The sequence below is a fragment of the Anser anser genome (assembly GCF_964211835.1).
Source record: "Anser anser genome assembly, chromosome: 2".
Taxonomy (NCBI): Eukaryota; Metazoa; Chordata; class Aves; order Anseriformes; family Anatidae; genus Anser; species Anser anser.
This window is the reverse complement of record NC_139721.1, coordinates 62,720,474-62,745,096: the sequence shown is the minus strand read 5'-3', so window position 1 is coordinate 62,745,096 and position 24,623 is coordinate 62,720,474. Positions and strand designations below refer to the sequence as shown.

At 40.8% G+C, this 24,623-nt stretch overlaps 1 protein-coding gene and 1 long non-coding RNA gene across 3 annotated transcripts in view; one reads left to right on the top strand and one right to left on the bottom strand.

Annotated features, from left to right (window-relative positions):
* Positions 1-24,623, top strand: part of ZNF516 (zinc finger protein 516) — a 168,130-nt gene that overhangs the window by 11,023 nt on the left and 132,484 nt on the right. The window lies entirely within an intron of this gene.
* The window catches only part of LOC310895392, a 55,336-nt gene that overhangs the window by 11,571 nt on the left and 19,142 nt on the right, over positions 1-24,623 (bottom strand). The window contains exon 3 of one of the 2 annotated variants that reach the window (XR_014580652.1): positions 2,667-22,843. This is a non-coding gene — a long non-coding RNA (uncharacterized lncRNA). Of the gene's footprint in view, positions 1-1,705; positions 22,844-24,623 lie in introns of those variants that run through there. The other variant, XR_014580653.1, reaches the window with a different exon arrangement.

The window sequence follows — 24,623 nt, the reverse complement described above, 5'->3', positions numbered from 1 at the left end:
TATAAATAACTGTAATGACAATGGCAAGGCTACATGTCATGGTAGCTATTGACCTGCGAAAGGTAGGATTTCTTTACATTACATTAAAAACCATCATCAGGAATCAAGCTGCAGTTTTGTTGTATTTACTTGAACTTTCCTTAATGTTTCAGCTCTACAGTGGGTTCTTTTGATGAACAATAAGTTAATCACCATGTTACAAAAATATTACCATGAGAATCCCACAGAAAGCAGAAATCTTTCCGTGCAGAATATTTTTCCTCTGACTCATTCTAGCATTTTTTCCTAATACATACCTGAAACTCAACACCTCTCATTATGCACCTGAGAAGCATATATCTCCTAAAGAAGGTTGTCCCATTATTTAAAAATTTAGTGTGTATTAATTGAAAGCAATGTCTCAGACTAGAAATAACTTATGCACTTACAATTTACAAGAGGTTATCTCAACACCTATTTTTCTGTTTAATAAAAAAAAAAGTCTTGTTGTTACCATAGAAACTGTCATATCTCTACCTACACTTCTCAAAGAAACACACCAATATACTCATTTGTTTTGTCTCTCCCTGCTTACCCCCTCCACCGCCCCAACCCACCCAGTGCTTGAAAGTAATCCTGGATCCTGTTAACAAATGGGGGAAGAAATGAAGCATCCTTAAGTGACAGTGTGTTGTCATCAAGCCTGAAAATACGTAGTCAAAATAACAGAGACACCTCACTGGGCAAAGTTGTTCTGAAGTTTAAACAAAGGTCCCTATCCTGCCAGCTACTTTCTGGTTGTCAAATCCCACCGCACACATGAATTTGCTTTAGGCTGAGATCAATTTATCCTTGCAATGACCATTTCAGCAAGATAACTGGAAAGAAAGGAAGATTTTTTTTTTTTTCAGAAGTACGGTTTTGGAAGGAATTTATAGTTGCTATTAACAGGTGAGATCAATAGTTCACATCACTGCTTTTAAATATGATGCTCAAATGTCACATTAGTCAATTTTTCTTTATTTCCTTTCTGATATTGTTTCTACCTTCATTAGAGCAAAGTTCTCCCATCAAAACCACTCTGTGCAGTGGAAGGAAATGATTTCAGCTGAGACAAGTGAGGCACTTAAATCTGATCCCTGCTATATTTTTATTAATTCTGTAGTTTTTCTTGTCACTTGGATACCATGTTGAAGGAAGGGAGAATGCTTAGGTTGTTGCTATGTAGAGTGTAAAGAAAGACATTTACAGGGGAACCATCAAGTAAATAGATACAGTTAAAGCTTTAAACATAAGCTTTTTTTTTTTTCCCTCTTTTTTTTTTTGACTCTTACTTTTAAAAACACATGTACCCTCTACCTTTTCTGGCTATCCATGAACTACTTTTTGTAATCCCTGGATTCTGTCCTGTAAAATGCTGAAATGCTTATGTCAATTTAAACATTTCTGAAGTGAGAAAAGGTAGAGAATTTTTATTTTGAGGGCCTGCTTCCTCATATATTGAATCAGTAAGTCATGATTAAGGATAGAGTTAAATTATACTCAGTACTCAGTAAACTGAAGGGTTCTAACAAGCTTTAATATTAAGACTAAATAAAAATTGTGTTACAGGATAAAAAACATTCGCCATCAAATCTGGTTGAGCACTACAAATGGATTATTTTATTTATTAATGTATTAACTTAAGATATGAAATTCATAAATATTTATCTCCATTATTGTACAGGAGGATTGCATATTTTGGTATGGTAAGAAATGCAGCACTGACCATATATAAACTCAAATACCAGAGGAGGAAAAATTATGGTGTTCCTATTACAGAGTTTTGCAATTGGAGTTTTGAGGAGACTGCTGAGGTGGAGACCTGAAAGGAATCTTTTTCATCTCAGCCAACAATGACAGAGGGAAAAAGACAGCTCGCAAACCCTGTCTGCATGACCTTGGTCTGTCTGTCCAGAAAGCCTTCAGGGATGTACAAGTAGGTACATATCATAGACCTTTGCAACTGGGAAAATGGATTTATGTGAAATTACCAGGGAAATTCAGTTGAGTTTGGTAGCCCCAAGAATTTTTGTTTCTCACCAAGTCTTGTAGTACGTGAGAACTATGGGAAGGGGGAAGGATACAAAATGAGCATACAGCTTCATGAGACTGACTAGCTTGGATGGTAGGATTTTGTTTGCTCTAGGGATTTGCTTGGCACAGATAAATTATAGGCCAAATCCTCAGTTCCTTACGTAACCAGAACTCCAGATGAGGGCTCTAAAAGACTTTGTGCTTAAGTAAAGACTGAGAGCAACCTGAGAGCCAAAGCCCAAATTAACAGGTCTCTGCTATTACTAGAGTCAGCGTTGCAGCGCCTCACAGCAAGTACTGCCCTAGGATCTTCCTAGGATTCACAGCTGACAATTGGCTCTAGCCAGGGAGTGGGAAGGTTTCTAGGCTGCCTAGAAACCTTCTCAAACCCTCCTCTTCTTTGGATTTAGGCTGCAGTTTGCAGCCTGTAGTTTCATACTTTTGTATGACTAGCATTCAAAACTTCAGTCTCCAAGTTTCATGCACCTAAACTGGAGGAGACAGTGGTAGCCTTTGGTACAAGGGACTACAGGACATAGGGAACAGGAAACTGGGTTTTAGGTCAGACATGGCTTGAACTCACAAATCTCACCATAAGGAATGTCCCCTACCTATCTGACTGTTGACAATAACAAGATTGAGATAGTTTCCGCGTCACTATAACACAAGGAATGCAGAGCTCCATGATCCAGAAGGAGTAGACATGACTTCTGCATTGTCCTGAGGCGAGAAGATCCTGACTCCTGGACCTCGGTCAGGATAACTGGCAAGCAAACAAACAAACAAGCTGAGACAGAGTGAACTGTTTTGCTCAATTTTAAATGGGAAAAGGGCATTTGATTTCAGTCTTCTCAGAAAGAAATGACATTTTGAGCGAGAAAATTCAAAGCATTCCTTTAAGAAATTGTTGAGACGAAATGCCTTTGACTTTTCTTGCATTCCTTTTAGAATGGTCAATTATATAAAACTGGTATGAGTCAGTATGCATTTTGATGTCATTGAGTTTGTAGCACTTGCAGAAAAACATTAATTAGATATTTATTTATTTTTTGCTAAGCTTTCCTGCAAGTATATGCTTCAGAATTTAACTATTTGGCTGATATGTTGGACTCCAAAACTCTCCCAAACTCAAACCTACACCCAGTGGAAACACTCAGGTTCCACCTAATTTCATGCTTCAACCATGCAAAACCATTAAGTTTGCTATAGCGTTTCAGCACAAAACCATAAATCACCCTGAGAGTGCTTGAAGGGCTGCAGAATTAGTGACCCTATTCTTAAGTTTTGAAATCACAACGAAACAGCAAACAAAGTAGCTTTCATCTTAGACATTTTGTTCAGATCTCTTTAGACATTACCCACACTTTTTTACTGTCTCCTTGCATCTTCCAATATTTAAGAGAACAAGCTTTCAGAAAACAAATGCCTCAAATAAAAATTAGGCACACACTGCATGAAGGAGGCTGTTCATGTTCTGTCAGAAAGTGAGTAGCTTAAAACTAGTCTCACATAGTAATCCCAGGCTTGTATTGTAATTTATGACATCTCAATAGTAGAAAAGATAAAAATTCTGAAAGAGAATCTCCCCCGCCCCCCCACCCCCCAAAACATAAATAAATAAATAAATAAATGTTCTTTTTCAGAAAGATTAAATGATTTAATATGAGAGAAAGACGGACTCTGGAAACACCAGGGTCTGCTCCATCATCAGTGTCGTAATGCAGTCAGGAGAGAGAGTTGCTGAGTCTGGTGTGGTGGGACATGTATTCCGAGCAGCTGAAGAGCTATTTCAGTATATTTGTCTCTGGGGAGTGCATTTTTAGTACATTAAAATACGTTCTCCGAGTGTACGTGCATTTCAAATATGAGTCACGTTTGTTTCAATACATGCGTGGCATCTCCATGTAACGTGAGCATCAGCAGACAGGCAGAAAATACATTTTTGAACGTACATGTGTTTGGACATTGTTTAGACACCTTCAGAAACGGAGTATCCGAGTCTCCAAAATATTCTGTTCTATCCCGCAAGGAACAGATTAGAGCTGTTAGCTGAATCTGTTCACAGTGAAAACATACAGTGTGGATGCCCAGTTGTAAAGACAGAAAGCCTGATTCATTCCTATTAAGCAGAGTTATGGAAGAAATCCATGTTGCTGTCCGCGTGTGGATAGCAACCATTCACATATCCCAGCCATCTCACGCTTTGACTGATGGGGAAAAAAACATTTTATGCATGCTGTAGCTCCGAGTTGTTGCAGTGTAGACGAGCCTCTGAACTTTTTACATGCAAGCATTCTGAGCTGCAGAGAGAAAACTCTGCCTTTGCAGCCTCCTAATTGAACCAGGTGGGGAAAGATTCTTCCAGTCAAGTAGTATTTGCCTTAACCAGGAAAAATTACTGTTTGCTTGTTTTTGTATTTAACCAAAGGCAAATTGTTGTTAACAGATGCTGGCTGCCTGTAGGAAGGCGGCTTGAGAATATGCTAGTAAATATTCTTGACAACAAACTTTTTTACATAGTCAAGAGAAGGAGCCTTTAGTGCAGCCAAAATAGCCACAAAATTCACTTGACATGCTCAGATGTAAGTCATCTTCTGTTTCTTTAAAAGCAAAGAAACCACACAGTAAAAAAAGCTAAGTAAACAGAACTGCAAGAATCTCTCACAGTGTGCATTCGGCTAAATAATACATTTTTCTTGATAAGGCTTAACAGCGGAAAACTCTTGCACAAGATTTCATCATTGCTATGTATTTCATACATTCAATTTAGTTGCATAAGATGAAAAAAATATATCAGCAATTCCTGTTAAACAAAAGTTTTCTAGTTAACAAAAACAAACAAACTACGTATACTTTAGAAGGAATATACACACCTTTTGTGCTGTACTGGTATGCAAGTTTCTTACCTGTAGAATTAATTTTTTTGTGATCAGCCGTGTAATCAGAGTGTCTGAATGGTGCTCTACAGACAGTATAAAATACTTTGACCTTGATTTGGGACTGTACGTGTGCTTAGTCGTGGGAATACTGCTATGGAAACTGAGGAAAGCAGGAGAAAAGATAGGCAAGTCTGTACAGTGCTAATGTAAATTAAATGAATTTTTGCAAACATGAGAAACTCTGATTTTCATAGCAATTAACTTAAGCATTACTAACACTGTGTCTAGGCATTTAGATATGCATTTAAGAGACTTTCTGGTAACAAAATGTTTTATGTCTGCAATGTATGTTCACTGATTTTAAAAAATGCTGCTGTCTCTCCGTGAGACTTATATTCCTAAATCCTTTCAGGTTTAAGGGTACAGGCACTTGAAATTCATCACTGTACCTTTTAAACTGGAGGCAGAATTTAAAATATCCAGCTTAACTACTTGATCCTAAACACGTGTCATGGAAGGTACCTACACGTTTTCCAAATTCAGTTGTGTAATATCAAGTTTGCAATAATGGAGAAGTGCTGTAGTGGACATCAAAAAATATCTACATTGCTAACTAATGCTTTCAAGACATGGAAGCAGTGTCTGTAGTCTTGTGCAAAAGGCTACCTGACTAGTGAGGAATAGAAAATGGGTGCATGATACTAAATGATTTCTCAAGAGGCTGATCCAAGGTAAAGGGAAGAAATAGCACAGCGTGATGAGTCATTAACAAATGTTTTAGCAGAGGTGAAAACTGCATTATGCCAGCACTTTGTTACCAAGAGGGGTGCATCTTCATTTTGTGCTTATTCTGCAATGTTAGTGGAAAAATATTTCCACTACAGGGGCAGTGAGCATATGTAATGCAAACATTTTGACAGTGAATGTAAACAGCTTTCCTGCATTTTAAACCATTAAATCAAGGACACAAATTTCCATGGTTTGCAGATTGCAATCTTCGCTGACTATAGGGAAGATGGTGTTGCATCTGTTTTGTGTTTATAATTGCACGTTGTGTTGTGCCACTGTGACTGAATTTTAATAAACATGTTTTTTTTTTTTAATTGTCATGGACACTAGGGTCTCCCATATAGCTATGATGCCAAGAATCAATAATAAGTTCCATAGGAATGTTTTTAGAGAAATAAACACTCATTGGGATGACTTTAATATTGCTCTTGCTTGGTTGTGAGATGGAAAAGTCCAGCAGCCTGACTCCCGCTTGATTTGCGACTTCTTGCATTTCAATTTCAGCCGATTGGCTTAAGCCGAACATTTTTGGCTCCGTTCCTAAACAGGAGGGTCTGGGGAGCCCTCGCTCTAAGCCAGCCGTAACGAGGTGTCTGTTGTTATTCCCGTCGATAGAATATAAGTTCCCCCCAGCTCTCTTCTCCATCCCTCCACCCTGTCCCAAAATAGTTCTGCAGGGCAATGAAGGCGCATGTCAGGATGGGCCCCGTGTGTACGGCAGCGGTGCCCCAGGGAAAGAAACAGCCGCAGACTTCAGGGGCGGGCGGCTTTCTGTGGAGGAGGAAAAACTAGAGCCAGTGATTTGTGAAAGAGGTAATGTGACTCTCTCGGCTTAGAGGAAAAGTTTTCTTTTCTAATAAATTATTTCTCCCCCTGGTTAGTAAATCATTTCCCCTTCCTAATGCATTTAATTTGCTATTCCCTTTAATTATTGCTTGTCCAGGTGGATCTTAAAGGCTGCAACTTAAAAGAAGTCTCTTAAACCTAGCAAAAAGTCACCCCCTGCCACATCATTAACTGAAAGACAATCATACTCTGCCTTGCCTTATAAAAATAAAGAGAGGGGTCAAAATGCTGCAGTAAGTGTTTTTCTAAAGGTAAAGTCTTGCATTAATAGGAAGGACTTTGGTGGGTTTTGTATCAGGCCCATCAGACCCTTCTTGAATGACATGACCGTGTGTTAATGACAGCTCGTGTCCCTTCGACAATGCAATTTCAGGGAGATGCACGAGACAGTATTTTCTTAGTCAGAGGAAAATTGTCTTTGCATTGTCATTAGTTGCCTATAGCTTGGACCTGTTACAGTACATTAGAGTATAACCCTCACTTCCCACAGGAAGTAACGAATTGGGAGCCTGCATTTTAAGGACAAAAGAAGACGGTGTGGTTTTTTCCATCCTGTACCTAAGAGTGCTGAGCTGTGTTTACCTTACAGCCCTGCCTCTGTCTCAGCATGTGGCTGGCTGACTTGTACATGGAGATTTATTTCTGAATCAGCTGCCTAGTGCTGTAGCCTGCCTGTTGAATACACAGCCTCACAGCTGGCCTGGTCTGGTATTTTGAAGTCATTTCCAGTAGCTTATGATGTGTTCCCTGGATGTTTATATCTTGGGGGAAGGAGAAGAGGGGTGAATCCAGTGGGAAGCATCTGTTACCTCTTTCTGAGATGTGGTTTGCAAACTGAGACACCCCCAAGTCCCATGGTTGCCTGATCCCGGATCTCAGGAATCTGCACTGCAAAAACAAAAACTTCTTCAGCAGAGAAAGCAGCTGTTCGGTGTTTTGGAAAAACAGGGATCTATCGCTGAAGAAGTGTCTCAGTGCCAGAAGTGTCTCTGTGCTGAGCCAGCTTTGCTGCTGCAGGGGAAGGTGCCTCTGGGTGAAATCAGTAAGGATCAAACTCTCATGCACTCCTGGTCAGTGTAGGATCAGTCTTCCCAGAGGTGCACGGCTGCACTGCATCTGTCCGCTGTGTCCAGGAAGCCCTCACATTTTTTGAGACATCCAGCGTGGAAAGGATCTCAGTAATCATTCACTGTGAAAAAGAATAGCTGTTTGAGCATATGTTTTAGTTAGAAAAAGAAGTACATAAAGTCTTCCTTTTATTCACATGTATTAGGACTCTCTACTTTTCTTGCACTTAGATGCACAGTTTTAGAAAACCAGCCTTTTGGTTAACTCCTATGTTAAGGATATCATTTTGTCTGCCTGTCCTTGCTAATTAGGACGTTATTGAATGAGCTAGTTAACCAGCCTCAAGTAGAGTTCTTTAGTCACCAGATTCAGTGTTGCCTTCTGCCCCTTTTCTTTGTCTTTCAAATCACTCATGCGAATGAGATTTAAAATCGACTTAATGAAAAATTTGTCTCCTAAGTTAACCAAAGCGGTCTGAACATTTTTTAAGAGGAAGTGCAATTTCACAAAGTTTTCATGGAAGTGGGAGTGAAAATCAATTCCTAAGCACAGCTAAGTTCATTAGTAAGGATATGCACATGTAGGTGCACGTATCACTGCATCCACTTAGTGGTCATGTTCCAGCCCTTGCTGTCTGCAGAAGCTGCTGCTGGAGGACCGCTGTAGCCCAGGCAAGCTGTGTATATCAGCAGCCAGCCTGGTGCTGCATCAGGCCCAGAGTCCAGCAGGCAGCAGAGATGGCAGGCAGCCTACAAGTGCTCGCAGAAGCACCAAATTTGGGCCAACTTCAGCAGTTGTGCTTCCAGGAAACAGGAGACAGAAATAGTGAAAAATGCATCCTTCTTTAAAAAAAAAAATCCCCTACAGATTACTTACACTGGATGTAGGTAGGCTTTCAGGTGAATGGTTGGATCAGAGTGTGCTTCTGCCTAACTGTCTGCTGACACACAAAACTAAATGGATCTTTTTACTAGGATAATGGTTGTTGATAAAGAACTTGCTATCAAAAGTTATAAATGCGGCAGAATGCTCCTGTCTATGGAATTTGCTCATCTGTTCTGCTGCATAAATCGTCCCTGTTACCATGAAATACGAGCATGTCACATTGCATTTATCCTTAAAATACCAGTATGAAGCAAATTCCTCATTTCCGTGTGGGAAACTGGTCTGTACCATGAGGGGTTGCCCTGCCTGTGGCTCTCGAGGCTGGGAAGCCTGGCCCACCCTCAGTCTGTGGCCTCTTAAAGCATCTCCATAGTCTTCTTGTTACATCTTCAGATCTGCCATTAATGCTGGGCTCCCAGCAGACTCCCGGCAAGACCCTTCCTGCATCTGCTTATGCAGCGCCTCTGTTTCCCATGCATCCTGCTTTCCTGCAGAAGGAAACGCTGTGTCATTATCCACAAGGCCACGGAATAAAAGGGGAAACAGAAAGCGATTACATGGGTCAGGCCTGGGAGTATGGTCTCTTGGCCTCCACCATTTCTCCCTCCTCAGCTAATTGTGCTTATATCTGTCAGCATTAATAGAGCAAGGCAGCAAGCATCTGGCATTATAGGCTTGGCTATCCTGAAAGCAGAAACCCTGGCAGTCCCTGCAGGTTCCTTTTATTTCCCTGGCAAATCATCTGGAGGCCCGGACACTCTCTGAACAAAGCCTACAAAACCAGTATGGCCTACAGCATCCGGATCTTGCCCTTGGGGTGCTTAGTCAGGGCTGTTCAGTCAGGTTGAGGTGCACAGCACCAAATGACACGATTTTAATCCTGGGGAGAACCAAACTGTCTCAATTCTCCTCCTCACGTGGGCTGGGAGACAAGCTCAGGACCCCCATGGACCAATGGCACTTCATGCTCCTGTGATCATCCGGAAGCCCTACACGCTGGACGGAGAGCAAGGACGGTGTCTGCTGGTCCATCCTGCTACCCCGACACCAAATACCAGGCAGCTGCCTACAGAAAAAGCTGAAGAAGCCTCTCCAGGCGTGCCTCAAAGCAGAGGCAGGAGCAGAGTCCAGGTAAAATGCTCAGGTAAACAAAAATCAAACAGTGAGATAGCCAGATAAAATAACACGGAAAAGTCTACCACCAAGGCCATTTTGCTTAATACCAAGCACAGTCTGATGTTGCCCTGGCTGTGGGGAACTGCCATGGCTACCTTTTTGAGGTCAATAATCCAAAATTTCATCTCTTCCTGAGGCCTGCCAAAATCCAGCCCTCAGTTGCTGTTTTCGTTCTCACTTTGTATCTTTAAACTACACCATACAATAAAAAAAAAAAAAAAGGAAAGTAAAACTAAAAGTCAGCGTCGGATTTTCCTGCTGTTAGGTTGTTGAGGATTTTTAAAGCTCACAGTTTCCTTGAGGGGAAAGAAGTTAACGTGTCAAAATACCATCAGGCCTTCTGATGTGGGGCAGGCCTTGCTGAGTTCACTTGCTCACTGTTTCAACATTCGTTTGCAAATTAAACCTCTTCTAACGAGAAATATCACATTCATTCATTGGTAAACATCTGTTTAGAATATAGTGTCCTCCTCTGTTCTAGAAAGTGGCCTCACAAGAGAACCTATCTTTAATGCTGGTGATTGTTAGCTGCAATAAAAGTCTCTATTCTTACAATATTTAAAAAGAATTGATGTTTGCATAACAAATTACAGAAATTCGGACTGTGAATGCACACATCTGCAGTATGTCCTCAAGGCACTAACCTTACCCAAGAACACAAAGTCCTTGTTATGATATGCAAACTAATGAATCAGCTGAAGGAAGCATTTATATTTTGACAGTGCTTTAACTTTCTCTGACTCAAATTAGCTGCGACTGTGGCTGTTGCTCGGCAAGATTCTGTGAACTTTCTAGCTAAAATTAGCCTTTCCAGTGCTGGATGTTATCACAGAGAAAGTAATTTGCTGGAAAAGGAATAATTGATCTGAAACTATCTCACATTTTGATATTTGGAGGAAACAAGTAGCAGATCGTTACTGTCTTTTTCATTCTTGCCTGTGATATGTTAAAACTGTCCTGGTCTTAGCAGGTTTAAATATAAAATTAAACCATGTTCAGGTAACAGCCCTGACTGTCTGTGGGTAGGCTGGGCTCTTACACAGTACGAATTTTTGTATAGTATTCCACAAACACTTAAAAAACCCTCCATACCTAAAATCTTCCATATGCATCTTGTTTATTAACTTTTCTTAAAAGGATGCAGTGTTGGTTGATGTTGACCATCCTGTCAGGAAGAACTTATAAAAGCCCTGAAAGTCAGTTTATCAACACTTCTAACATTTAATAATCACTGTGTTGGGCATTTTGTGTAGTGGTTCCTTAGCGCTTTAAATTTCATCTTTAAATTTCTTTTTGTTGTTTTTTTTTTAATATTTTCTTTAAACTTGCAAACCTCAAGGTCCTTCTCTCCTCTGCCTAGACATCTGCTCCAGAATTTGAAAAGCATTTAATCAGCTATAAATGGCTCTTCTTTTTTCTTTTCTTTCTTTTTTTTTAAACAGGATTTGGCCTTCAACATTGGTTTGGCAAGCCCAAAGCTTTACTCCCTATCAGATTTGAAGGAAAACAGTATGAAGCAGTGGTCTTTGTCTTGTGACATACAGGAGTTTGGATTTGAGCTTGTACTGTAGTTGGCCTGGCTGTCTCCAACCTGCAGAAACACCCAAGTTGCAGCATGTTCTCTGGAAACGTGGATTTAACACACTCCTGTGTGTGACTTTATTCTGCCTGCCCAAGACCTAAGTTCGTTGCACTGTGGCCTGTTTTGGGACCTATACTGCCTGGCATAACAACCTGAGAGCTGAGCGATGTGCTGTGGAGACATAGCCCTCTGAAATGAGAAGGTGCTTGTTTGTATCATAGCATGAGCCCAGGCGGCTGGTCCCTCCACCATGAGAGGAGGACCATGCCCTGGGCCCTTTGCATGTTTAACACTCATGCAAAACTCTCGTCTAGCTGTCCTGGAGGTATTATTTACAAGAACAGTTCGTATTCTTACTCAAAGATTACACAAACACTGCTGACAAGGTCAGTGTCTAGATGGATTAGCTAGCATGTAAAGGCCAACCACGTAAATAAAGCTCTCCAGGAGCAGTGTTAACTTGCCTAGTAGTGCATTTATTTATTTAGCAGCTTTTTTCATCTCTTAATTTTATGAATCAGTCGTTTTATTTGTTTATGCTGGTTCCTACTCCTTATCTTCCTTATCTTTCTTTACCCTTCCTCCCTCTCTCTGCAGCATGCTAGCAGGTGGTGGTGCTAAGGGATATTTCTTCTGCTTTGTACATGTGTGCTTCTCTTCTACCCATTGCTTGAGCATGCTGTAGAAAAGGTGGCCTTTTTAAAATTTGCATATCCAATAAATGAGGTGTGGTAAATTTGCAAAACACTGCCTAGAGATTGGACGATGAGCATGTTTACTCACATGGACGTACACACGCATGCAACCCTACCTTTACAAAGCTACCGCTACCTATAAAACTATTTTTCTGTAATATAGTATGGAATTTCTACAGGGGATCAGGATATGAGTATAGTGTTAAGCTATTCACTGGCCATTTCTTTGTTAAAGTAGTTCACCTCATAAAACCACAGCTCAGATCTGAGCAGTGGAAGCAAACACTGGGTATATATATATATGTTTCTTCTCATCCATTATAAAGGTATTCCATTATTCCATTTCTCACTTCATCACAGTCACCTGTGCAGGTAGGAGGTTCTGCTGCTGCTGCCGGGAGAGGTTGGCCTTGCTCCCACTTCACCACTGCTGCCGCTGGCATCGCTCATGCTCACTGGGGCTGGGCCTGGGGCTGGCTTCTCTACTGCAGCACTCCCCACCATTGCTTTGATTTGTAGTGTCCTGTGATGGTGTTCACAACCCTGAACTCTCTTTGCTCCTTACTTGCTTGTTTTTGGTTTTCTTTTCTTTGTTTCTGGGTAACAACCACTCTATGGTAAGTGTACAACACAGAAGAATAATTCCCAGCCTCAGAGAATCTGTCATGCAACATTATTCCCATCTTAACTCCCTAAATAATTGTATTCATCTTTGTCTTTCTCACCTCTGTTTCACTGTGTAACATATCTCATGGCTTCTATGGCTGCATTTGAAAGAGACTATATATGTCAAAAATAAATTGAATACCTCACGTACTAACAAAGCATATATTAAAGAACTGTATAAAAATTCTGTTCTTTCTCATCCTAGTGAACCGTGCTAACTATAGCCAATATTTTCACTTTACTTGCCTTAACATTGGTTCTTGAAAAGTAGGTTTAAACTTCTATATAAATGGTGTACCACAGAGGAAGCTCAGTGTCTGCAGTGTTTTGGGTACCTAGAACATCCTCAGATAAAACCTTGGAAGTGTTTTTTGATAAGATTTTGGTGCTAAGCTAGGCATTTTCAACCCCAGCTGTCCAAAATCCATGAGTCATAGAAATCTACAGATTGGACTAAGAGTTTTGAGATCAAAAACAACTTGAACAAAGGCTGGCTGGTTTTCGATGTTTCGCTTTGTTTTCTGATGCTGCAGTCTTTGAAGTTTTATTTCCAAGATTTTTTCTTCATAACCAGCAGGGACAGCAAGTCCTTTATTGTCAAATAAGAGCTTGACAGTGTCACGTGAATCCAACTGTGGCTTTTATTATTTTATCATGTTTGTTTGCAAAACTTAAGACTCCTCTAAGAGTTAGTAACAAGGGACTTAACTTTGAAAATTTTAGCATCTGCATCTGATTACATCTTTGCAGGACTTCTTCTTAAGGGTCTGAACTTTGAAATAGCTTCATATTAACTAGCACTATGATTCTTCTGAAATAGGGCTCTAGGTTTAATTCTTCTTTTATACAACGCAGGTCTTGTGTTTCACAAAAGCAGCGTCACAGAAATGTGAGCTTGGAGGAGGCAATCTTAGCCCACAAATTAGGTTCTTGGCTATAAGATTTCATCGTTATCTTACTAGGTGAGAGTTATCTGGTGTCGTGAAGGAGTACTTTCATTAGTGCAGAATTTGGTTCTCTTCTGTTTCCTTGTGGGATTATCACTTTTTACTGTATTCTCTGGTATGTGTGACACTGTAGCTATGGTGCATGGTTTCAGCTGCTAAATACGTGCGAATCAGCATGGACTAAAAGTTGGTCTTCAGCACATGAGACACCTTACTGTGCCGTGTCATCTTCAGAGAAATAAACTGCTGCAACATCTAAGCTGCTTTGCATTTATTTTGCATTAAGACATTACCTCATTTCTGATTGTGTAAATTCAGGTGCTTCCCGAACAGCAGAAGTAGTTTGGATGCTTATGCTTTTGGAAGGGTAAATGCTTATGTTTTAAAGGTAAAACCCAAAGCAACCTTTTAGGAAATCTCAGGGTTCTGTTTCCCTCTCTGTCACCTATACTAGCTCCACTACCCCACAATACTCTCGCTTGCCTGGGCTCCCATGACTATTTTGCAAAGGCTGCAAAATTCAGTAATTCAGCCAATATTTTAATATAATCAATATGAATCATCATCGATGCCTTTATGAAGATGTATGTTTTACCAATAATGCTGGCTTAACCATTCTTGTTTCCCTCTCCATATTGTTAGCTACACCCCAGAAAGAAAAGAAAAAGGAAAGGAAAGGAAAGGAAAGGAAAGGAAAGGAAAGGAAAGGAAAGGAAAGGAAAGGAAAGGAAAGGAAAGGAAAGGAAAGGAAAGGAAAGGAAAGGAAAGGAAAGGAAAGGAAAGGAAAGGAAAGGAAAGGAAAGGAAAGGAAAGGAAAGGAAAGGAAAGGAAAGGAAAGGAAAGGAAAGGAAAGGAAAGGAAAGGAAAGGAAAGGAAAGGAAAGGAAAGGAAAGGAAAGGAAAGGAAAGGAAAAAGAAAAGAGTAAAATCTATATACTTATTTATTTATATTTTACTTACCTGTCATTTATTTTTGTTTAGTCATCCGTGTTTAACCATTTATTTATACATTTGTATCTTGGGACAACTGAGCGGTGTAAGTGACTGCACAGTCTGACAAAACGAAGGGGCAGTGAAGAGCCAGTCACTAACAGCTGGAGGTGGTTGATCTTTCACTTGGTGCTGCTTCTGAAAGAGTGATGAGAAGACTTCAGAGTGTGCCTCCATATACATTTTATTGGCATGGGAATGTTGCTGTAGATGTTGCCTGTCCCGTTTTTCCCATAGACTGCCGCTCTTCTGTTGCGATTTATCGCTCTCTGATGTGCGCCAATAAAACTGTAGGACTGTGCCATAAAACAGTGAAGGAAATGAGAGAACTTGAGGTTTTTGGAGGCTAATTTTTAATGATGAGTTTACAGCACAGGCTCTCAGACCGTTGCGTCAGCACAATCCAGGGAACAGTGAACTGTGGAGCGGGGGATGCAGGAGTGTGCAGGAGCGGGTCCCGTACACCAGCCTCAAAGGCAAAGAAAAGGCATGAGGAACCACATCCCATCTCCTGATTCAGGAGCATTGGCAGTGTTGTCCTGTACCTTTAAGGTATGAAATACACAAGTACTAAAAAAGCCTCTGTTTCTGTAGGGGTTAATTTAACTAGTCATATTTAATTGCTTAGGTAAAATAGCTAATAATTTAAACTTCTGGTTGCACATCAAAGGCACCCCTTCGTAGGAGACACACAAAATACACTCAGTTGGCACTTGGCATTGCTAATTTTTCAGGAGCAACAGGGAATTTTAGATGCACAAGTGCCATTGATTTTCAGTGGAGTTTAGATCACCAAATCGTGTAGATTCTTGAAAATTTTTACCCATAATAATTTTCTTTGGGTAAGTTAAAAAGCCCGCAAGCCACGAGCAGTTGTATAAAGAAAATGCTTACTGCATTGAATGCTTAGTCATAAGGATTTAGCATTAGGACTCTTCCTGTGTCTGCATGTGTGTGGCTTTACCGCACATAAATTATCCAGTTTTCCTTTTTCCTCTTACTTGTGGAAAAATATATGGAAATTTCAAAGGCGAGAGAATCATCTGAAAGGTGAACCCGTTCCTTTTATTCACATTTTTGATTTGGGCAGGAAGATAGCCCCAGAACCAGCCCCAGTAAAAGAACTGCTTTATGCAAAACCAAAGAAAAGCAAAGTAAAGCTATCAAGTTGTAAAAGCAGTGGAGCTGCAACTCCTTAGCATTCAAGCAACTATCTCTAGAAGGGAAGCAGATTATGTGGTATCATATTGCAAAAGGGCTGTTCGACCCTGTTGCGCTTACTCGGAGCTACATATTTACTTTTGTCACTGTATAGCAGCGATTGCATTATATCCTTCCTGCCAGGACACGAGGAGAAACAGAAGGTTAAGTGTAAACGGGGGAGGGGAAAAGAAGGAGGGAGAAGCAGCAGTAAAAAGGCTGAGAAGGGAGAAAAGAACAGCTGAAGAGAAAAGAAGAAGTTCATCACTGAGGCACGAAAAACTCCCAGAGTAACACAGAGAAGTAAGGGATCAGGCACAGCACATATGGGATTACTAACGCAACTGTATTTCATCTCTGATACGGCTGAAAGCAAGATAGTTTGGTCGTAAGAAAATAGATGCATTTTATTAAGCGCACATAAAAGTGGGAGGCACAGAGTCTGGCACCAGTGTAGCCTAAAGGAATTTCCATGATTTGTGCCATGAATGCTGAATGGGAGACTTGTAAAAAGCACCTTTCTCTTAAGGATAGCCTGCTGGAATTTGTAAATATAGCCAAAACAACAACAACAACAAACCAAGCCTGAATTGAAATACTAGAAAGTGGTGCAAATAGCAGAGTCTTGTTCTCCAGATAGAAAAACCTGCAACCAAACACTTTTACTTTAGAGGGACCCGAGCGGTCCAGAGGCCATGGAGGTCACTTGGAGCGATGGCTTTGAAAGTGATTAAAGTTGGGGGAGACAACATGACACGACAAAGAGGAGGGGGGGGAGTGTCTCAGGATGGTGGTCAGTAACAAAAATGGCAGGAGCAGGAAGGAAAGAGGTCTGGTTTTGTAACTCTGGGTTTCCAAACTCAAGGGTTCATTTGGGGGGGCTGATGAGGGACACAACCCCACTTGCAAGCCTCCTTGCCTCTCCCGTCCTGTGAGCTGATGCCAAGGGTCTGGACAATGTAAAAACTATTTTCCCTTTGCTGGAGAAAGGGCTAGAAGGAATATTCAACCCATTAACAGAATGCCTTGGCTTGAGTAGAAATGGCATTTTTCTCAAAAATGTGGCAGCTAACTCATTTAACCACTATATTATATATTCTAGTTCAGGCTGAGCAAGTAATATTTTAATATGTGTTAGGCTGTGTACATGAGCCATAGGACTGAGCCAACTAAACCATATTAAAGTACAATTTGTCCTGTCAATAACAGGAGCCTAAAACCTGTTAGCTAACACACTTAAGGAAAGAGAAAGAAAACAAAACTCCTTTTATTCCCGTCTATCAGCATCGCTAGCACTGAAAGAGGTTTGTGGATCTCAAGATGGTCTCAACATGGGAAACAGTGGAAGGCAGCCAAATGGGTACATTAAGTTACAACTGTCTATAAAAATATTGGTTTATAGCAGCACAGAAGCTTTTGAGTCTGGCTTTTCCAAATTAGCTGCATGAGGAGGTTAGGGATCTCTGCTGAGTAGAAGGGACACTTCAAAAGAAAATCCTGACTCTTGCTCGCAAAGTGCAAGTCCATAATAATTTTGAGGGTACTGAGGTGATGAGGAGAGAAACGTTGTGGTGTTGCTTTGGCACTGAGAAAGTAAGAGTAACTTCACTGAACACAGGCAGATTCAGTCTCGTGCAATGGAGAAGAATAGCATCCTGGAGCTGTAGCGTTACTGTACATTGGATAATCAGATTTTCCACTGTCTCTACAATATAAATATGAACCGGAGAAAGAAGCTCTGCCTGACTCTGTTCTGCTCTGACTTACTGTAGGGGTGGCGTATTTGATGAGCATTGCAGGGATGTGCATAGCCCTTTCTGAACCACAGCAGTCCCTGGCATGGGAAGATGGGGTTACTGGCTCTGATCCTCTGAACTGGTGTCCTCCCACACCGAATTACCCCTTTTCATCGCACTATTCACCAGTGTAGGTCTGGCCCGTGTATTTATAAACTACAATGAGCATGCACAACATTTTATGCAACAAAAGGATCTTACAGCATAACCCAGACTGAACAAAGAAAAGGATCACAATTAACAATGGAAGGAAAGAGGAAGAATGAAGGGAAGAATGAGAAACCATGATGAAATTATTCTATACACATCAACCTTTACTTCCTTTTATTATAAGGCCTTTATTTAAACAATGATCAAATAGTGAATACTTGCAGTTTTATGAATGCTAAGTTTGCCTATGGAGCATCAGCAGACTGAGGAATTGTCATAGGAATAGTTATGGAAGGCAACAGCAGAATTTTCACTGAGAAATCCTCCCTATTCCCTTGCTTGTAATTGTCACCTGTAATAAATTCACCTCACTTGCCCCTCCTAAGCAGTAAACAGGCAGGGATTAAGTTCTTTGGCCTCATTTTTTCTTGTTCTGCATCTCAGGTGTTTGTTTTCAAGGGGATAAAGCCCTACTACATGTGTATTGGCATAAAATAATAGCAAAAAAGACTGAGTTCCAGTAAATAGGTGCTTTAATGGAGTGTCCAAAAGAAAATTCCCGCTCCCTTCTTTATTTTTGTATCCATGGCTAAAGCACAGCTAGGGAATGGAGAACCTCCAGCATGGCCAGATGAGAGAAAAGGTGCAAGGGATGCTGCTGGCAGGGGATCCCAAGTGGAAGATGAACTAAAAAGTCAAGGAGGCAAAGAAAAGATGGATAAAGTACAGGGTCAGAATCCATAGCTGAGGGAAAGCACAAAGGGAAGAGGTCATGGAAAAATCATGCTAGGGAAAGAGTGTTAGAAATTGTTTATAAGGTGTAGACAAAGACCCTGTCTGGAGGTTCCCAGCCCCAAATCCTTTGCTTTCATGGCTGGCTGCCGTGACCAGACTGACAAAAAGTGGCCCTTTAAGAATGAATGGTGTTATCAAGACCTTACACGTAATCCTAGCGTTGCTAATGGGGGAGGGCACGCAGGTCCTTCAGCGCTGCTTCCTCCTCCTCCCTCCCTGATTGATCACAATTAACATACTCTGCGGTGCACACCAAAAGCTCATACAATACTAAAAACTGACATTTTTTTTTCTGGGAATGTATATAAAGTGGGGAGGTGTTAAGAAACTCTTGCAAAAGGGAACTTCAATAAAGCATATAACACGGAAAAGATGGGTGATGGAGAGGAGAGTGGCAAGCAAGCTGTGCCTCACCACTGAGGGGTTATCAGTAGTCCAGGTGTAGGAAGGGGCAAGGACTCTGTGCCCCTCAGTCAGGATTTGGGCATGGGACCTCCTCTGGATTCCTATGTGCTTTTCCTATTGTCTCTCGTCACTGAAATAGGTGCTGGAAAGCACAAAGCATTTTGATTTTTTCCTCCTCACTTGTGATTTAGGACTGAAGCCTAGTTCTCCTGGTCCATGACATACTTGCTTCATATTTGTTTCGTAAGCAGAGGTTTGGCCGCTAGGAATTGTGTTGGTTATGTGGAACACTTGGGCAATAAACTGAGTGAGTGAGGCTGTCTGTGTAGTCATCCCTGGCACATGCTTTTGCCTCATCCTATTGTTTAGTTGGTGCAACTTCACCTCCTGCATAGTCAATAACTGTGCACATGGGTCTTCACATCCAAATGGATAATATTAGACCCATTAATTTATCATTTCTGTAGTGATTTTGATAAACATGTAGAGTTCCGTCAACCCATTCTTTGAAAAACAGGGTTCCTGCCTTCAGGATTTATCCTGAAGACATAAAAACAAGGGTTACTGTTATCGGCATGCTGATGACGGCACACAATAATTGTCATGGCAGAAACGTCCCAGGCAGCTGTCATATCAGCATCACCTCAGCAGTTAGCACTGTCCACTTTGGAAAGCCTCAACTTCCCTGGCCCCTTGTGCATTTATCTCCTGGTCAGCCCTTCTGCCATCGGGTCCTGATCTCAGAGGGAGACGCAAAGAAATGTCAGACTCAGACTGGTCGCTGTCACTTACGACACATCCCGCATGCAGCATACTCCCAGCAATAATACTGAGAGGCTGTTTTCATGCCTGAGCTGGCTCTGGATCAAAAGGGAGGCTTAGTGTTGGTTTGGTGGGTAGCATTTGAGCCCTGGGCAAACAGAGTGACTCTGCAATCCAGCCCACCCTCCATCCTCAGTGCAGGTCGCTCCGTACATTATGTCCTGGCAGACGTAGGCAGGTATCTGTGCATTGGCTTCGTTTTGTTCTCTTGATCTAATTACCACCAAGCACCTCATTCACGGCAGGGAAAAATAAATATATAATCTTATACTAATGGAATCTCTTTCGGACAGTGTAAATTGTCTTGCTTAGCCAGGATTTCTTGAAATTTTGAAATGAATGCTTCTGTATAATCCATTTTAAAAAGTAGCCCTCATAATATTATGTTAGCAAAGTGATAATATTTTATAAAGATGTCAAAATAAAGAAAATTATAATATTTCTTCTGTTCAAGAATATTTACAAATACTGTGGCCAGTCTCCATATGTGTGAGGAGACAATTACATCTGAGCATCTGTAAAAGAAAAAAGCCAGACTCTGCTGCCTTCCATTACTGCAACTTTGTCAAGATACATGATTCTAAATGTTTTATAAAACTCTCTTTTTTAGCTTGGTTTTGACTGTAAGCAAAACCTCTCAGTTGATTTGTCATCTGGTATAGTAAAAAGCCATAATCAAATAGCATGTCAGGTGGTGCTGACTTGGGTGTCTGTAGATGGGCTGAACAAGCCATGTTTAGACCTTAGGTTCATGTCCGAGTTCAATCTGGAAGGCAAGTCGGGGATATCGCTTGAATTTGGTGTTTAAAATCTTGACAGCTTTATAGGAATTTAGTATCTAGTGTCTATATCTAATATTGTAGAGGATGTGGATCCTTACAATCAGGGTCTGTCATGACATAATTTGTGCTCACGACGCCTCTGTTACTATCAGCCCATAACACATCAAAATGGCCAAGGTAATTATCAAGAGTCACAAACTTAGTTGTCACCAGGGGTACCCTTAATGCGGCTGAGAAGAGTTGGAGCAGTCAGAGCTTAAGTTATCTTTTCGTACCCTTTACGTTCTCACACTGTCAAAGGCTTTTTTCGTCCCTGCATAATTTAAAGCAGCCTCAGAGCACACACATTCTCTCCCTTTGGGTCAGGAGTAAAGAGAAAGTAGCTTGAAACTCTTTAGGAGCAAAATTTCTTCTGCTGTCTGGTTGAACAGCTCCAATATGCCAGGAGATGTGGCTTGGAATACTCTACGGCATAACACCACACCTCCTGTAACAGGAGGCCTAGCCAATGTCTTCTACACACAGTCTTGTCAAGCTACTAGAAACACATTATGTTGACATATTTTGTAACCGTTTTGTGATTATTGTAAATAGTCATCAGCCTACACCACCTTGGCCTGAGTCAGTCAAAATGCTACAGATTCCCAACTGTGCCTGGGAGGGCCTATTCGCTGAGCTCATCTCTGGCAGGTGGATGGGAGGATGAGGCTGGTTGCCTTCCTGTAGGTGTGAAGAGCAGCCTGTGTTTGGGACCCTCATTCTCTTTCACATGCCAAACATAAATGTCGTGCCACCATCTTGGCATTGGCCATCTTTCATATAGGTCAAGAGTTGTCAATGCATAAAAGATGTCATCAAAAAACTTGCTTGGTTTAGGTAGTTTTTGTTGTTGTTGTTGTTGTTTTTGTTTTTTTGGGGTTTTTTTGAGACTGGGCACTGGCAGAAAAGTCCAAACCATTAACATAGTCTGTAATAGGGCTCCCAGAGCTCCTGATTTATGAACGTAGCACCTGAGAAGAATTATGGGCAATAAGGAAGTTTATTATGACATTTCACTATCAGAATCATTGTTTAGCCATAAAGCTACATTGTCTGAGCTGAAAGAATCGGGCATAACAAAAGCACTTTTTTCACGTCTTTTTTTCACAAAGCTTGGCTGGAGAATAGGTGGTTGGACTGGCAGTTAGCACCGTGAACAGAGTAAGTGGGAATGATTTTTCTTCCATAATGCAGATGTATATGAGTTTTCTAGATGTCTTTTTTTTTGGAAGGGGCGTTATCAGTTCCATGCAACATCCTCCCTTAAAGAGAAAGCGTCTTCCTCCAGGCCTCATTTAGGTAGATACGTAGTTTGGACCTATCTTAAAATAAGAAAATGACAGAACCCCTTTGCTTCTAGCAAATTCAATGGACAAAGTTCATTCTGAAGTCTCTTCAGGAGAAAAAAAATAGGCTTGCAGTATTTCACTGCCCTTGGTTTGACAAAATATATGCCTCCAGTCACCACAGGGCTCATCAGAGTGAGGGTAAAAATCCAACCCAGAACTTAGTTGGCCAAGCTGGCTTCTTATTTGGGAGTTTCTTTTCCAGTAAATTGTTGGGGGCTTTTTGGTAATTCAACAGTACAATCACAATCAGCAGAAGTGCAAAGCTAAGATCGTAATTTTAGCATACATATCTAAAAAAGTGTAATTTTGTATATTTTTATCTTCCATTTTACTATTCAGACACATGGCACCAAGTAAAATCCCGGGCTTGAGGTGATTGCAGAGCTGACCTATGACTCCAACCTGGGGTTGTAATCGTGTTTTATATCCTGCCCGATCCAATTCATCAGATGTTACTGTCAGAGATAAAGGACGGCTTACTGGTTAAGGCACAGAACTGGATCATCTGGATTTAGTTCTCTGCTTTGCCATTGTTCAAAGAAGCTCCTCTGTCCAAAAATCTGGGAGGGATGTTACTCCTATTTTGGTAACCCTAACCTCCACTGATTTCTAAAAGACAAGCTACACATCTTGGAGGATTTCAGTCTTGAGCTTTTAGAAGCAATTTATGTCCTGTGAGAGTAAGGATTATAACTTCTCCCTCTCTCACAATGAGGAATAAGAATTAACTAGTCTGCCTCCAAATGGCAGTGATGGGCTTAGGGTGATTGCTCTCTAGTTAAAAAATGAGGTAGTTGAATTGAGTTCAGGTTGTTGATGAAAATCATGGAAGTGCCATGCAATGTGTGCCGAGTGGCCTTTAGGTGCTGGCGTTGGTTGCCGACCAGTTTCTTGTAATGCTGGAAACATCTGAAGTGGCACCTTGGGGCTATGGAAGCAGAGACACCAAAGTTTGGGTGCAGAAAATAAAATTCCCATCCAAACAAACAAAATCCCAATCTCTCCCTATAGCAAGGTGAGGAGACGGGGCAGAGCTGACACCACGCTGCTGACTTTGCTAACACCTGTTTTGTGCAGAGACAGGATTTTGGTTTCAGGAACTGCCCTTCAGCATCTTTTGCTGACAGATCTCCTTAAGCATCCCCTGATGAAGATGTGTATTTTACAGCCTTCCTCATGTAAGAGCTGGTTCCTGGGCACTGACACATCCCTTTTCTTCCCTCTCCTCTAATTTCTTCCCAGTCTTTCAGAACCTATTCCTCAGATATTCCTGATTTATTGAGGCACTATTTACTTAATGGTTTGAATAGAGTATGAATTAACATCTCCGCATCTGACATTGGAACTATCTAGATTTTTTCTTGTGCACTGTGCTTTTTTGTTTCACCCCATCCTTTCATGAGCCTTTTCCCCTTTTGAACTCAGGCTTTTGGGTTTCATGGGGAGGTCTGCTGGTGGCAGAGGAGGTGCTGACAGTGCTGCAGGGGCTGCAGCCAGGAACAGGGTTGGCACCATACCAGCACCCACTGGGAGCCAGCCCCTGCCTTAATACTAAACTGGCAAGCCTAGAACATCCAGAGGGCATAGAAATGCTTTTAAGCTGTATGAAACACACTGCAGGAATGAAGAGCTCAATCTGATCATTTTAGTAGTTTATTTTAAATAATACTGGGCTTGTAGCTGTTGAAATTCCTTACGTGATTCTTCTTCCAAGGTTAACAAATTCTCCAATTCTGATGTCCTTTATTTTTATTTATTTTTATTTATTTATTTTTATTTTATTTTATTTTATTTTATTTTATTTTTATTTTTCCCAGGGCTTTTTGTAATAGAGAAATTATACTCACACCAACTTGGAGTCCTAAGTCCAGTTAGTAGCAAGTACCAAAATCTCACCCTAAAGACCAGCATGCTGACTATGCCTGAGAAATAAATTGCAATTGCTGTCCTGTTTAACAAAGATGATTTTTCATTTCCCAAGTTGCTCAGTCTTTTGAAGTGATACATCATAAAAGTAGAGCAAAGGTAAAGCTTTTCAGTGTCTTCTTACTGATAAATCTACCTGCCAAGATGCAGACTGGCTGGAAAAGCTGCAAAAATTAGATTCCTCCCTCGCACCCCCCCCCCCCCTTTTTTTTTAAGTGTCTTTTATAACTTTTCATTTTTATGGCTGAAGAAAAAATAGTTTCATGCCTCATTATCTCTCTCTTCCATCTCTCCCTCTTATCCAAACTTTTGAAACATACTCTAAAGTAATCCAAGAATTCAGTAGTGATTTGAAATCTTATGATAGCCACGAATAATTAAGAATATCCGTTCTGCCACTATTCAGGAATTTCATCTATTTTTTTCAATAAGGACAGAGTAGGCAGAAACTGAATAATACATAAAATAAACAAGGAGTCAAGGCTGATTAGGGAAGCAGGCATCAAGTTTCATTTCCCAAGGACATTACATTTGTAAAATTAGTATCTCACAAATATTTTGAAATGTCTTCAAACTGGGAAACCAATAAAAGAAATTCTCCCTTTTTTTTGTTGTTGTTGTAGAGTTAATACTTCTGGGTATGAATTATTCAAGATTTCTTTAATGCTTGAAAAGATAAAGAATATCTTTTAGCTTTGCAGGTATGGGACAGCAGAACATCTACTGCTAGAGAAATAAAAACTTACCTGACCTGTTTTCTTACTGTTTTCAAAATCTGTGCA